This window comes from Festucalex cinctus, chromosome 5 (assembly GCF_051991245.1).
Source record: "Festucalex cinctus isolate MCC-2025b chromosome 5, RoL_Fcin_1.0, whole genome shotgun sequence".
NCBI classification, from domain to species: Eukaryota; Metazoa; Chordata; class Actinopteri; order Syngnathiformes; family Syngnathidae; genus Festucalex; species Festucalex cinctus.
In genome coordinates this window covers 16011540-16026307 of record NC_135415.1, presented here as the reverse complement: position 1 = coordinate 16026307, position 14768 = coordinate 16011540, and positions in this window count along the sequence as shown.

The following is a 14768-nucleotide window of genomic DNA, read 5'->3' as shown; positions in this document are numbered from 1 at the left end:
ATTTTGACTGATTTTGCAAGGACCACAGAATATTGTGTTATATTGCTATTAAAAAAATAAATAAATAAATAAATAAATAAAAAAAATAAAAATAAAATAAAAAACAGGGAACCTATCAAAAGAAAGATTACAGTCTCTTCTTTCATCAGGGAAAAAAAGTATATTTCTATCTGTTTCCATTTTGCAGCAATTAGCGTTGGAATATAGTAGAGAGACTGATTATCGGCTTGGCCGATATTCACCATTTTGACAAATATCGGCATCTGCCATTTTGAAGAATCATATGTCCGATAATAGATCCTTTTTATTTTTATTTTTTTTTTTAAGTGTTAATTTCAGGGAACTAATTTAAATGTAGATTAAAAAAAAAAAAAAAAAAAAGTTTTCCTTTTTTCCAACCCTGGCAACTCTCTGGACCTTCTGTTTTGTTTGAAATTAAAACTAAGATAAGAACAAATTTAAAACTTCACATAGTTTTGAATACTTTATTTAGTGTAAAAAAAACAACTCTTGTTTTTATTTAACTTTTGAAAACATGCTACTGCCCCTGGGAAATCCCGGAACTTGTTAGATTTTAAAAAAGATGTCTATTGACTAAGATTAAAAACAAACAAACAAAAGAAAAAAATCTCGCAATATTTTACTAACTTTAAAAGTTGCTCAATAAACATATGCTTTAAAATTCCCCCCAAAAATTAAGAGCTGGATTAGTATTTTTTCCAAATTTTGATGCTAATATTTTCCCTTTTTAGTGAAAAGGAATATCGTCTCCAAATATCGGTTATCGGCGTCCTTGACTACTAATAATCGGTATCGTATTGGCCCTGAAACAAACATATTGGTCTATCTCTAGAATATAGCCAGGTTTAATCATTATTCACAAATCTGCTTAGAATGTAGGGAAATCAACTTGTTCTAACATGGCTCTGGTTGATCTCTTATACTCTGCTGCCATCTGGTAGCCGTTTTTGTAATTACTACCATTGCTTAAACTGTTCTCTGCAGTAGAGAGGCTGCATCAAATCTATGGTCTATCATTAAAAAACAAACAAACAAACAAAAAAACAACATAAATATGTCTTTGGGACACTTAAAACGGTTAAAACAGAACAGATTTATACGTTTTTGGGAGCAAATGAGTTAATGATGACTGCCGCGCAATTTAGAGGGACTAGTCCATTAATCCACTTGGAATATAGACAGCAAACGGAACCAACATCAGTCAATATTTATTGGCAAGACTATGTGCTAGCAGGGCTGGTCAGGCCGGGCTGGGCAAGCGGGCTTAAGTCAGAATGCCAGGGCCATTTTTTGTGTGTGCGTGTGCTAGTCCAGCTCTGGTGAACAGTAATAGTGAAAAATCCCACAGCCCCTTGAATCAGTGGGTGCTGGTGTCTGTGGATCTCACTTTGCTTTATCTATCCTTCCCTCCTTCCTCTCTTTAGTTTTTCCTCTGGTCACTTGAGATCTCAATTTATTGGAAGTTTGAGGTTTCTGGGGTTGGCATAAGACTCCGGTTTTGTAACCACGCAGGAGGGGTCTTGTTGGTGCTGGACTTCACTTTGATGGATTGGATGTACTGGCTTCTATTGATCTCACTCTGCCTTATCGATCCTTCCCTCCTTCCTCTCTTTAGTTTTTCCTCTGGGCTCTTGAGATCTCGCTAAATTTGCTGGAATTTAGAGGCTTCCGGGGTTGGCGTAAGACTTTGATTTTGTAATCATGGGGAAGGCAGGAAGTGTTTGGTCGGTGCTGGATGTCACTTTGATTTACCTTTCTTTTCTCTTTATTTCTTTTTTTTTCTGACCTTTTCTCTGGTCTCCTGACCATTTAAATCTCACGACTCTGGCAAGATTCTGAAGTACCTGGTTAAGGCGAAGGGTAATGGGATATTTATAAGGTTTTAGGTGAATGAATGAGTATAAATTTATAAGTATTTGCACGCACGCACACGCACGCACGCAAACGCACGCAAACGCACACACGCAAACGCACGCACGCACGCAAACGCACGCACGCAAACGCACGCACACATACACACACACACAAAAAAAAAAAAAAAAAAAAAAAAAAAAAAAAAAAAAAAAAAGAAAAGAGCAATGATGACAAGACGTTGAATCGGTAAGACTACCGAATGAACAATTCTGAGCTCTTCAAAAAAAAAAAAAAACAAAAAAAAAAAAAGTAATAGTGAAAAATTTGGTGCTTGTTCAATTATCGGTTGGACTATTTAACAGAAACTTTAATCAATCAGTACTTTTCACATTCTCCAAAAAGTCGATCCTGCAAGAACTTTCTAACAAATCTCAACTTTCCATTTGGCCCTCAGGCTGAGCGTTTGCCAAAATGTGCATTTCAGATGTTTTGGAGGGGATTCAACAGGCTGTTTGATCTAAAGACGGTAATGACTGTTCCTAGACTAAAACATTCACAGGCAGAATATATTAGTTGGTGGAGACATTTAAAAAAAAAAAAAAAGGCCATCAAGCCACAGTGTCGACCACTAGACATTAGCAACTAATTGTACAGCGAGCGATACACTGCGTATCGGCCCATGTAAACCACTCAGATTATGTTTTTAATCACATCTGCTCACTAGTGGGCCATTAAGTGGTGGATGACATTGCAGTATGCAAGCGGTGCGGTGCGTTTGGACTTGTATTGCGTGGGATATTCCATCAGGAAATTGTCCCCCTCCCCCCTGCTGCCTAGTTTACCAGAACAGCTTGAGAGTCGATGACCTGCCAGATGTTTGTAATCTCACACCGAGAAGCTTGTGACTCAGATAAAGGGAACATAGGAGGGGATTATAAATGCTGACAGTTTCCCTGGATCCCACTATAATCGCCGATAGATGACAATTGTCCTCTTTTACCCTCAATGCTGGCTACTTGAATTTTACATCGACATATTTCGATCAATTTCACTTTCTATGAATTTCTCAATGGTTTACTTGGGGGGGAAATCGAGAATCCTAGTGGTGCACTTCATAATTTATATAAGCCATAGCATATTTGACATTTGATCAACATTAATTTGCCAGAAATCCGTACAAATAAATTACATTAATAAAAATGTTAAATGTAAAAAGCACTAATTGGTTGCTGATTAAAAATGACCGTCTGTGGCCTCTTGGAAAAATTAAAAGCAGCATATTGGGCAGCAGCTTCACATACTCATGTTTGGCCAATTAATTTTTGGAATGCTTTTTAATCAATGTTGGGTGATAAGCAGGCATTGTTTTAATTGCAGACAGGTGAATTTGCTACATGTGCAGTACAATGAATTGGTCAGGTGGCCAATTCCAGCCACATTCTATTTTAAACATCATTTAGGTACTTTTTAAAAAATGGAGTATTTTAATTTCTTATAATGGTGGATTTCATTAGCTGCAAGCTACAATTATCATAAATAAATTAATACTATATTATTCCATTTTGTGTATAGGGAGTTTATGACATTTACTTTTTGAATTAAACTAGTGAAATAAATTCTAATCAAGTTTAAGGCCTACAAATAAATTACTCTTAATTATGTTAGTGTGATTAAATTGATTGAAAATAGTGCCCACATACAAGCACATGTCACACTGCAGGTTTTTGTGGCCCCTGTTGAGAGCGGATGCTTGCGTGGGCAGTTTGGGAATCATGAGCAGATTGGTAAGAAAATTCTGTCGCTGTTTTCGTCTTACACTGCCTTTTATTCTTCTTTCAAAGTCCAAACTTACTCATGAGTTGATTCAGGAGAGTATTTGAATGAAAAATAAGAGTGCAGTTTGAGTTCAAATGAATCCGGGAATCTGTCATCTATTGCAGAGTGAGCAGCAGGACAGAGTCCGCCTGTGGCAAATCACCACTGGGTTTACTTGCAGTGAAGAAGTCGATTTCAAGAAAATTCCTTGTGAAAGAAGTCATTATGACAACCCCGAGTATCGTACAATATTTAAAAGTAAACCTGAGAAAAATAATTTGGCCAGAAAAGCCATTGTAATTTATTCATAGCATACTGCATTGTAAATCAACAGAATCCATCCATTAATATTTTTTACTTTAATATGACTCTAAAGCCATGAAGTGTTATGGTGAATGGAAGCGCCATATTTCTTGACTACTTAGCACTGGAACATGTTGTCCTCCATTAGAGAGCAAAAATGGGACCCATGGAAGTGTAAAGAATTGGACATCAGCCCCCCTAAGACCCGGAGGTACATTCACAAATGTTGCCTTGCCAAGCACTGCCAGTTAAGCGCATGTTGTGCTTTTGAAGATGACTTTGCAGTTCTGTGGAGAGTGCATTAATGCAACATGTTCCTCCATGCCAACTGCTCTCCACAATTTAGTCCAACTCATTTTGCATCATGGTTGCATGTAATGAAATCGCTCACACTTAACACGCTTTGGGATTAGGAGTTACTTTTAGGGTTAGGGAGTTGGGTTCAGTTAGTGGTTTACTGTTATGGTGAATTTTATTTTGGGGGTGGATGGACTGTGTGTTGCTTGTAGTGTTCAAGGAATTATGGTCAATTTAGCATCTGTCAAGAAGTGGGGGTGTTGGAGGCAGGACCCAAATGCAGGGGGCAACAAAAACAGGGATGCAAGTAAAAAAAAGGGGTTTAATTAACAAAAAGGCAAACGAGGTACTCTGTGACTAAAACAACAAGGTCGAAAACACACAAGGCATGGCATGGCATGGCATGGAACACAGGGACAACAACAGGCACAATGACTCCACAAGAACCAAACGGAAAACAGGTGACTAAATACACACAGGCTAATTGACAATGACTAGACACAGCTGGGCAAGACACAAGTGGCAAGGGAAGCTGATTGGTGGATACACTGGGAAGGGAAGAAACACTCAGGTGGACGTGGTTTGACATAACGGGACAAGAGAAGAGACAAGGAACACATGACAAACAACCAAAAACACCAAAAGCAAACAAAATCCCACCCCCCACAAAACCAAAACATGACAGCATCACGGATTGGTGTTGGGTTTGGGCTAAATATTTTGTCAATTTGTTAGGGGGAAAAGTTCCACAAATATTTTTGTTTTATTGAGCTTTATTGAACATAAATGTTTGTTTACCAAAATGAAAAATCATGTTCATGGTGTCCTTAACCATTTGCCCCAAATAAATTATGACTAGTCATTAAATGTGAAGCATTTTATTTTATTTTTTTTTATTTTATTTTATTATTATTATTATTATTTAATTTATTTTTATCAAACTAGACTAAGTGCAATTTCTACAGAAATTGCATGGGAATGCTAATAGCTGAATGCTAATAACTGAATGATTATGAAGGAAATTAAAATATATTATGTCTAAATTACCAAGTAATTCACTACTAATTACTTCTAGTAGTAGTAGTAGTAGTAGTAGTAGTAGTAGTAGTAAACAGCTTTAATTGTTTTTTTTTAAATTATTATTTTTATTTTTATTTTTATTTTTATCATTTTAAACTTTTTTATGTTAAATTTTTTAAAGTTTGTTGAATAATGTTTTAAGATTGTTAGTTTGTAACCTCCATCCATCCATTTTCTTGACCGCTTATTCCTCACAAGGGTCGCGGGGGCTGCTGGCGCCTATCTCAGCTGGCTCTGGGCAGTAGGCGGGGGACACCCTGGACTGGTTGCCAACCAATCGCAGGGCACACAGAGACGAACAACCATCCACACTCACACGCACAATCACACCTAGGGACAATTCGGAGCGCCCAATTAACCTGCCATGCATGTCTTTGGAATGTGGGAGGAGACCGGAGTACCCGGAGAAGACCCACGCGGGCACGGGGAGAACATGCAAACTCCACCCAGGAAGGTCCGAGCCTGGACTCGAACCGGAGACAGTTTGTAACCTATTTTTATTATTTTTTTTTCCTCTGAATGTTAACTACTGTTTTTTTTATGCTTATGTGTTGTCTTTCCTCGTGTAAAGCACATTGAGTTGCCTTGTGTATGAAATGTGCTATACAAATAAACTTGCCTTGCCTTGCCTTGCCTAGTAGTAGTAGTAGTAGTAGTAGTAGTAGTAGTAACTAGTAATTACGAGTAGTAGTGGTAGTGGTACACCTGCTTACTGGACAAAGCACTTAACCAAGTGTGCCACTGAGCAGTATCAGAGAGAGCTGCTAATGTTGATCACTTATTGGGGAAAAGTTTATATTTAGCATTAAATTATGCCAATACTGTAAGTAATGTAGAATCAGACGATATAGATAGCTAAGATGGCATCAATTTTTGAAATTTGACCAGTGTAAATCAGAAGTATTATGTGGGAGTTGTTTGATGGCAAAAGAAAAGTGTGGAGAATGAAAAGTGCCTGAAATAATAATAATAATGAAGGTTAGAAACAACATTCAGCATTCCCACAATTAAATTTAACCCAAATAGAATATTTGCCCTACAACTCCACTTCTGCATACCAAGAGATCCTCCAAATATGTGGCCCTTCTGTTCAGCAAATCAAAACAACCGGTGTTGGACAGTATTGGACAGAGTTCCAACTTCCCCCAGGAACATCTGCAATCACAGGTGGATTGGTTTTGGCTTGGATGAGGTTGATCCCAACAATAGGAATACTCAACCAGACTTGAGTAGGGCCATGACGGGGATCAGGTGGGTTGAATCATCACACTTTCTGACAGTCAAGATGAGAAGGGATGGCGTGACATTTAATGGACCAGAGACTGATAGAGCCACAGAGCGTAGGCAGTGTGATAATTGCTTTGATGAAACGATGGCAGGATTGTGGAGGGGAAATATTTTGACAGCATGGAGGCACACAAGAGGCAAAGCATAAACAGGATATGGCAGGAATTCCCATGAAGGTCTTTGCTAATTCAACTTTACATAAAACCGATTTGATGCGGCTTGACAAATATAAAGTGCATGTTTGTTTGGCTTTTAAAGGGTGTTTTATTGATAGCTTGTAAAAGACACAATTACGCTATGGGCATACTAACAGCAAGTAAAAAATAGAAGTTGGTCTTTATTTGGCAGATTCCACTCTCCTGAGAAAATGTGGTCTGTGTACCGTCCAGTGTTGCCACAGTTACCTTGAAAAAGTAACTTAGTTACTTTACTGATTACTTGGTTTTAAAAGTAACTAAATTGCGTTACTGATTACTTGATTTTAAAAGTAACTAAGTTAGATTAAAAGTTACTTTTTTAGTTACTTTCAGCAGCTGCCGATAACACCATCTCAACATAAAAATAATGCAGTAGAAACGGAGTTCCAAATACTTTATTGAAAGTGCATTTTTAACATGAAAATAAAGGGTTTTTTTTTTATGAAAAACAAAATAGGCAGTCTCTCTTGACTTCTTGTAACGTAAATACTTTTTATAAAACAAAAAATAAAAATCTATCCAGGTTGAAAATGAAAATCCCCTAAATTCCTCTATTGTTTGTTTGTTCCGCTATTCCAGTGTGTACACATGTATCAGTTTAAATATTTATTAGTAGTTATTGACAGTTAGAATTAGAGATCGACCGATATGCTTTTTTCAGGGCCGATACCGATTCCGATTATCGGTAGTCAAGGAGGCAGATAACCGATATTTGAAGCCGATATTCATTTGCAGTAAAAGTTAAAATGTTGGCACCAAATTTTTGAATAATGCAAACCCTAACCGTTCTTTACAATGGATTCTCACACTACACTTTTCATTTTACATCCTTCTATCTGCAATAAGACGTTGGTGGCGGGGGGAGTTAAATGTGGGGGCCAATGTGACATTACCTTTTATAGCATTTGGGATACTTGTAGTTTTATTCTATAAATGTTATATTTTTATATTTTGAAGTAATAGGAGGAACCCTGTCATTCAAAATGTGCATCAGCTGTGGCATTACTTATTACTACAGCAAAAATAAATAAAAAAAATTCCATGAGAAAAACTATTCATCCCTGAACACCATACAGTTCTTGTAGACCTTATTATGATTATTGTTATTGTTACCATATAGACAGTTTTGATAAGCTGAGGATCTTAAATCGAGAACAGCAATATCATGCTACTCCTCTCTACAAGAGAACTGTCAAAAGACACTTCATCATGTAGTTTACTGCCACTTAGGATGCCCCAATCAACGCAGAAAAAGGGTTGAGTAAAATAACTTGGTTATAATAATAGTAAGAATAACTTGGTTAAACAGACATTGTTGCGGTGGACCGCTGCCAGTTTCTGCTGTTTAATGTGTTTTACACTTATAGACACGTGTGTGTATATGGGCACACTATTCTCTCACTACTGTACTGTACTGTATCACTTAATGGCACAGATGTACTTGTCTAAGTAATAACTGGGCTGCAACATTGCTAATTCACATTAACAAGCACTATCTTAGCTGTCCACATGAATAGTTACTAACACACGAGAAAGTTATACAACACACCAAACATGAGCTCATTATTCAAAGTATGATGCACGTAACGAAATTACATCACTGAACATTAATTGCAGCCGTGTACGGCCGTAGATGTTACATATTAGTGGCATCCATTGAGAGGATAATGTCCCAAATGACGGCAGACATGACGTGAAAAGAGAGACAAAACGAGCAAATAAGCACACTATACTTTAGTGCACTTCTCTACTAATGCCAAACATACGGAAGAGGACACGTTCGTGTAGTTAAACGGTGTTTGAGACACTTAATTTGTTACGGAGCGGACTTTAACGAGGTGCACAACGAGCTGTCAATCAAATCGACGTCGAAGCTTAAGGCACACAATGGCAAACCAGTGCGACAAATAAACACAATATAAAGTAACTAAACGCTATTTAGTGTCATTGTGGCATCTCACTGCATAATAACCGCTATGCAACAAGTAATGGACGTGACCCAGAATGCAATGTGTGCGTCACGAGAGGTAAATATAATGACGTTACTCTACTCTTAACATGGAACTAGACAATATAATAATGACAACTGTTAATATTTGGAACCTTTCTAACAAACATTATTTACTTAATTAAGTGAAAATGTGTGTGATTCCCTCCCCGAGTAGTTCAAGTAGCGAATTAGCTACTGGGTGTTAGCCTACATGCTAAGCTGAACACACCACTGTTAGCTAGCGGGGATTCAATGCAAGGCAATGCAGCTCCATTCATATAGTGCATTTAATACACAACATAATTCAATGTGTTTAGCTTATCATGGTGAAACGATCGGCGGAGTCTCTTCTCTTTTAACTTACCTTCGAAGCATGTGTCTGTCGCGTTGTGTACGTGGGTGCGTGTGTGACCGGCTACTGTGATACAGGCATACACTACTGATTGGTTCTGGCTCTTGCACGGCTAACCAATCAAATGCTGCTATGGGCGTTACATTGCTGGAGTTGGACTCCATAACAGACAGAGACGCTCTGGGCTGCATTCGAAGCGAAAAGACGGAGTTTTAAATGGATCGCTCATATCGGCCGTCAGATTAATAAAACAGACAGATACCGATATGTACCAATATGTCAAATATCGGCCCCGATTATCGGCCCGACCGATTATCGGTCGATCTCTAGTTAGAATTGTTTTTTGGTTTGTTTGTTTTTTCTCTTCAAAATAAGGATCAGGAAAACAAAAGGTTGATAATTTAATGTTAAATATAAATATTTAACCTTTAGACAGACACCAACACAATTAAACAGAATATTTGCACATTGTGAAGTATTTCAGAAACATAAATTTAAGACATGAAATAAACCTACCGTCCAGCCAAAAGAAATATGAAGCCACCTTATGGAACAATAAATCTATCAAACACATTTTAACCACTTAATATATGCAAAAATATTTCCAAAAGTTCATTTCCCTTTTTAATCAACAATTTTTGTATTTAACAATTTTTTTTTCTTTTGTCATCACTTTCATTTTTGGTTAATGTATGACATCTTTTTTTGTTTTTTTTAATCTGAGACACGATGATGACCACAGAATCACTACTGTTTATATTTTGTTTTTTGGGCTGTCGTAATCGCGGGCACGTCTCAGTTCTCCTATCTGCTGCTCATGCTAGTTGTAGACATTGACAGGGAGCCACAAACTGAGAAATGAGATACTTGCAGTGTGCTTTTAGCTTAGCTGGTGTGTTGGCTGTGGGACATACCTGTGTCGTTTGAATCCATGCATTGGATCGTCACGGGAGTTATTCTTTTTGGCTCGCGCGCAGTACCAACGCCGGCCCGGGACATACAAGTGCACCGAGAGGACTCGATAGCCATGGGTAGGAAATACCGAGATGTACGGCACCGGCTTCTGCTAACTGTCTCCATTTGTATGTTGTCACTCGTTGCGCGCGCGCGCGCGCGCCGTGTCGCGAGCACGGAAACACGGAAGTAGCTTGAATGGTGATGCTACTGAAATGTAAACAAAACAAGTAGAGCACGGCGCAGAACTCTTGCTATTGTTATGAAAACCATAAAGCCTCACTCGCAACCGATACGGTCGTTTAGCTCCCCTTGACGAACGATGGTTCGGTCGAATCGTGTTTTTGTTCCACCCCTACTGAAAACGTAACTTGTCTGACGTCACTCCCCCTGGCGAGAGGGCGGAGACGACCTCATCCCATAATGCTTCACGGACCAGTTGAGGATGGAAATAAATTATTTTTTTTTACCACTTTTATGGTCCATAATGCACACTTTTTTTGTTGTGTTGTGTGCCTGTTGGTTAATAAAACTAGTAGTAAAAGTATCATCACTTTTGTTTTGAATGTGCAAACCATTCATGACCAGACCATGGCTGAATTCAGTGTGGTGATCAATGACTTCTGCCTCATCTTCGTAGTTAGCAGTAGTTGTTTGTGACTGTTACAACAGTGAGGTAGTTTGCCTTCTTCATGAAAATGTGGAGTAACGCATTGATTCTCTGGACAGTAACTTTAATCAGACTACTTTGTAGAATAAAGTAACGCGTTAGACTATTAGTTACTTTAGAAAGCAACTTTTTTGAGTAACGCGTTACCGGCAACACTGGTACCGTCACTGCTGTTGGACCAGAGAGACATCTTAGAGGTAAAACGGAGTTAAGGATATATGGACCTAATAAAGTCTTAACGTATGTTTCATCAAAAATAACACAATCAAACAAGTTGTTGAACATCAAACTCTGAAATATTTGATGCCCATTTTACACTTCTAAGGTATAAAAAGCTAATGAAAACTGTAGCAAAAAAAATACATGTTCATAATAACACATTTATGTTGCGTCAAAAGAGGATTATCTGCTCAGACTACCGTTTTTTTTGTTTTTTTTTGTTTTTTTTTTAAATCCAGTAGTACGTATGTCTGTGAGTCATGCTCTCATAGTAGTCATTGGCTTTGGAGAAGATTACAAGACTGCGTGCGTTGTTGGTCTTTTGAGAATAATCAAACGTCGGCAATGATCATTGCGTGAGTGAGCACGTAACCGCAGTGATGTGGAGGGTCCGCTTTATTAAAGCTGTGGGCTTGTGAAAGCCACAGAGAGCATTTTTGTATGGCTTGCTTTGTTCTTTTTAATCATATCAAATTGGATCATTAGATGAAGCCATTTGCACAATGCGTTCACGAGGTGGACAAAGACCAAATCCTATTGGCCATCAGCCTAATCTTCTGCAGAAGCTCTGCGGCTTCTCGTTGCCTCTTTCAATGGGATTCTGTCCCCCGGAGGAGGCACGGCTGTGAACATATGTACAGCGTTAATTTGGGTGAATCAGGGTTGGGAACAAATTGCCATTCTGTATGAACAAATCCTACAGGGTTGGAAAAAATAACGAGTGGCTCAGTCCTCATAAATGGTTCAGGAGATTATCCCCCTGTCGATCACACCGCTCACCTCACTTTTGCCCTGAACCACAATGGTATCACACGGTGTCAAATTATGCTTCTCCACCGCAGAGGACCAGCTTGAATTGGATCAGATATTCGCCTCGATTTGGGAAGTCGCAATTCTACTTCAAACAGTTAAATTACGGTGTACGCAGCGGTATACGGGTTTTTTGTTTGTTTGTTTTGTTTTTACATCTCTACATGGTGCTGATGGTCACATTAGGGAGATTACTTTCATTTAAGGGCAGCAAGAAAACCATCTGTTGGAGCAAAGATGAGACTACTGAAGTGTTCATAAGTGTACTAAGGTACTCAATATTTGATGATAGCAGACCATCAAACAACAATGATCATCGCAGAATTTATAAGAAAACAAAGAAACTAAGTATAAGAGTATGTATTGTTGCATTTGGGAACTTTAGTCTCTGCTTAAAGAGCCCTTGTAAGGCAGTAAAATCAAGTGATGTGATTTCTACGAGCCAGTCAACAAAGAAATTATGATTATGTGATTTTGAAAAAGAAGTATTATTTTGGCATATTAGGACCCCATGGATTGGCATAATAATGACTTAGCTAATTGATCATTCTGTACCAGCCAGACCATCCTTTACTATATATATATATATATATATATATATATATATATATATATATATATATATATATATATATATATATATATATAATTATGTTTGGGGGAAAAAACGTTTTAAAACGGTTTTGGCACTGAAAAAAAAAAAAAAAAAAAAAAAAAAAAACGATTACCGTATTTTCCGCACTATAAGGCGCACCTTCAATGAATGACATATTTGAAAACTTTTTCATATATAAGGCGCTACAGTAGAGGCTGGGGTTACGTTATGCATCCATTAGATGGTGGTGCGCTAAAGGGAATGTCAACAAAATAGTCAGATAGGTCAGTCAGACTTTATTAATAGATTACAAACCAGCTTTCTGACAACTCCATTCACTCCCAAAATGAATAAACAGCTGTTTATTATTTTCTCTGAGGTAATTAGTATTAGCTAGCGATCCAAGATGGCGGGATCTTCTGCTCATGCGCGTCACCGATCGTGCAGGGTCACCGAAAGCGTCTTGACAGCGAGACCTGTTGCGGCTCAATATTGATCCATATATAAGGCGCATTTCAGCTTTTGAAAAAATTGAAGGCTCTTAGGTGCGCCTTATAGTGCGGAAAATACGTTAATCATGTCTTGAAGCAGTTTGTAATCGTGTCTTACCACAATTGTGGAAAACTGGACCATACTACGTGGCTGCTCTCATATAGTCATCTGTGAAAATATTTCACTCTGGGAAGTTAAGCTACATGCTTTGGCAAAACTTCATTAGTGCAACTCTGTCATTTCAAGAATATTCAGAGAGATTTTCCAGCCCTGTTAAAACAATAAAAATTAATTGATTACCGGTACCCATTTTCTTTGTCATCAGTCAAGGAAACAGGTTGTGGTAGCTGAGGTCAAACCTTGGTGTTTTGCTTTATCTTTTGACTATGATTATCATGGGATACATAGATTTCCATGCAGGAATTTAGCTTATCTTCTTCTAAATGTGAAGGATTTCCTTTGTTAGAGAACAACACTGTCTTTACTGACAAACCAGCACAAAATGACTAAAACAGCCAAGACCAATGGATGGTTTGCATCATCATATTCTGAACTATTATTTTCAATTCGATCTCGATGCAACTTTCAAGCTATTTGTGTGCACTGATACTTGTTCAACATTTCCAAGCATGTTTCAACAGTGTGAGAAATTCAAGCCCTTGAAAGTTCAGGTTAGGGGCCACTGTTTAAAAAAAAAAAAAAAAAAGTTAGAACCCTGGAACATTTTTATTTTTTTTTTGGCTGAGGCGTAGGTGAGTAATGCAGGAGGATGCTGAAGTAGGCAGAAATAAAGGCAAACGCTGTAGAAGTCTGGCTCTCGTCTACAGTGAAACTTTCTCATAAGCCTTCGCCTAAAGGTTTGAGCTGAAATATTTGAGTCACATTCACTGAAGCTTCCGGGGATATGCTTTATTACTTATGATCAAAGGTTGATGTTTTCTGAAGAAGACACGGAACGTCTGCTAGAATTTGCATTAGGAGTTAAAGGCCGGTCATTTCCCCGACGAGGGAGACACGTAGAAACAAGCGTGGAATCATTGTTTGTCTGCTTATAAGCTCTTTTTGCACTTAAGACAACTTTCACATATTAACATGAACTCTAATTTTTTTTTTCTCTTCTTGTGAACTTTTAACCTGGCATGTGACAAACTAATGCAACCATAAGATTGACCTTATTTTCTCCATAATTCTTAAGAGAAAACAGTTGGAACTGGTTGTATTGCTCGTAAAATGATGAAAATCTCAGATACTCTTGGACCGCAAAACTCAAATGTTCTGACAAAACAATAATTGTAGCGTCCCCTTTGTTCTCAAAGGCTGAATCAAATTAATCCCACACCAGCTACATAACAGAGTATGTGAACAATTACACCACCATCCATCCATCCATTTTCTTGACCGCTTATTCCTCACAAGGGTCGCGGGGGGTGCTGGCGCCTATCTCAGCTGGCTCTGGGCAGTAGGCGGGGGACACCCTGGACTGGTTGCCAACCAATCGCAGAATTACACCACCAGTGGCTCCAAAATTCTGCTTTAGTTCAGTTTGTTTTGCACAGTGTCCCCAAATGAAACATGAATCCGGTTATTATGTAATCGGAATACTAAGATACGATGTGTCCAGCGAGTTGCTATACTTTTGAGTCTCTTACAGACTTTGTTTTCACGTTTTTACTTGATTATTCTCACTTTAACGTACCCTGAGAGAGGAAAGGTCTGGGAGATCACAGGTTGACTCCCCTGACTGGCAGCATGAGTCAAGGTGGGTAAAGAGTGTACACTTGCTCTTGTTGCATTATAACATCGCTTGAGCAAGACCATTAACCTCAAATGCT